This window comes from Adiantum capillus-veneris, chromosome 7 (genome assembly GCF_014529385.1).
Source record: "Adiantum capillus-veneris isolate H3 chromosome 7, ASM1452938v2, whole genome shotgun sequence".
In the NCBI taxonomy this organism is placed as follows: Eukaryota; Viridiplantae; Streptophyta; class Polypodiopsida; order Polypodiales; family Pteridaceae; genus Adiantum; species Adiantum capillus-veneris.
Window position 1 is genome coordinate 156,130 of NC_140937.1, and position 2,369 is coordinate 158,498.

A 2,369-nucleotide genomic window follows, 5' to 3' on the forward strand; every position below is an offset into this window, starting at 1 on the left:
TCTCTCGCACTTGACGAGGGCATAGAGAATGGGAGCTAAGACGAATGGAGTCAATGATACAAATTGCACTCAATGGGATGGGCTCAAGGATGTAGGGATGGGTTCGGTTACTGCGTCCGGAGAAGAAGAGAGATTTGTAGTTTGGGGTAATGTGTGTGGTGTAATGGCTGAAGCGAGAACCTCCAGATTTCTCCCAAGCCGTGATACATTGGTATTGTAAGAAGGACTCATTAACTTGGGAGTCGATCGACGCATCCTTGACCAAGTGACATGCATCCCATCTTCCAAACCATTTCTTGATATCAAGCATCCACCCCGAACTTAGTATTTTGCTCTTGCATGTCTTTAGGACCTTTTGACTTGCTTCATATGCAATTCTAGGAAGTCGATACAAAGGGCTACATTGTGTCTTAAGCATGTACTCCACAACCCTTTGCATGCCCAAGACCTCAATGGGAAGTGATCCGGACTCAAGAAGTAAGAGCATGTAGGGTGTTTGTGCCTTGATTTGGAGAAAGTTGGTGAGAAAATGCTTTTGGACATTCTCAAACTCTTTCCAAGTAGACTTCCCGATGCTACCACCCACACCTCCACTCCATAAAGAAGCACCGTGTTGTCACCATTGTGTCAAAGAGGTATTTTTTGAGAGCCCAACGCTTGATCTCTCCAGCGTTGCACATGTTTTCAATTGCATAATAAGCCCTCTTTCCGGCTTCCAAGCGACGCATTGTGCAATCCTTCCATCTATGATTGGATGGAGCCTCGAGGCCAAGGTACTTGAAGCTATCTACCACTTCAAGTTGCTCATTGTTGTATACAATGCATGGATTTTCATCATTGAGGGTCTTTACAAGCATAACCTTGGTTTTGGATCCATTCACAATCAGCCCACTATGTAGGGAAAAGCGTTCCAAAACACTCATAAGCTTTTGTGCATCTTCTAAGGTATGTGCCAAGAGCACTACATCATCGGCATAAAGCAAAAGCATGATCACCACATTTCCGATCTTAACCTCTTATATGCCTTCTTGTTGCATAAAATCAAGAACCATGCATTCCAATTCATCAACGAGTAGCCTAAAGAGGGTTGGGGAAAGTGGGCATCTTTGTTTGACACCAATGGTGCTTGCAAAAAACTCTAAAATTTCCATCTCCTATACGTAGTCGACATATCACTTTTTGGTAGATGCGAAAGACTGCATGCATAAATTCTCTCGCCACTTGAAGGCTTTGCATACATCTCCAAAGATTTCCTCGCGGTACCATGCCAAAAGCTTTCTTGAAATCCACAAAGTAACAATATAACTTTTTTTCTTTTAATCAAGACGCTTCCATAAGAACTCGAAGAGTGACAAGGTGATCAATAGTGCTATGATGCTTTCAAAAACCTTCTTGGCCTAGCGTACGTTTGCCGTTCTTTTCAGCCCATTCACTTATCTTCATCTCCATGATACATCCAAATAACTTTGCCATCAAAGAACGAACCATTATAGTGCATAGTTGTTCACATTGTTTACATCTCCTCCTTTGTTGTCACGCGACAGGGAAGAGGCAAATACATTTATAATGAACAAAGAATATACAGAGTACGCAGAGTAAATAGATGAAATAAAGAGTCTCTATGTATACAAGATAATCATTACAAGAAGAGCATAGCTCGTTTCATAACCTCCCGACCACCCCTGAGCTATCTCAATCACACTCTCAATCTCAATCTTGTGCACAATCTCAATCACACTCTCACTCTCAATCTCAATCACAATCACACTCTCAATCTCAATCTCTTGATGGCAACAACGATCATAATCCGAATCGCAACAGGATCACAATCCCAATATCATGACAGCTTGCACAGATCCTGTTTCACACATTGGTTTCTGCATCGTCTACAAAATAGACAAAAGAACATACTCCGTGCAACCAAATCAACATGATAACCAAAGTAAAAACATCATTTTGTACCACCGTAAAAGAGTATGATCATTTCTTGATTGGATCAAACAATAGAGATATTACATGTGTATATGTGTTTGTAAGATAACCTGTTGTTGCTCGTAGGTTGTCCTGCTGCTGTTGGCAACTTATTTCTGTCATAACTTTTACAAACAAACTTAGAACATAGGCTTCCAGGTACTCAAAACGACGGGAAGAGGTCTAGTCTACAAGGCAAAGCAAATAGAATTGCGAAAAACCTCTTTCTTTGGCTGAAAACGCAACTTTTAGATCGCGACTCCTAAAAACCCTATTTTTGGGTCTCCACTACTTTTTCAACTTATTTTAAGCCTACCCATGCATTTTAAGCTAAAACACATAAATATAAAACATTGATATTAATAAAAACCTCAATATTAACTACGTTTTTATTATAC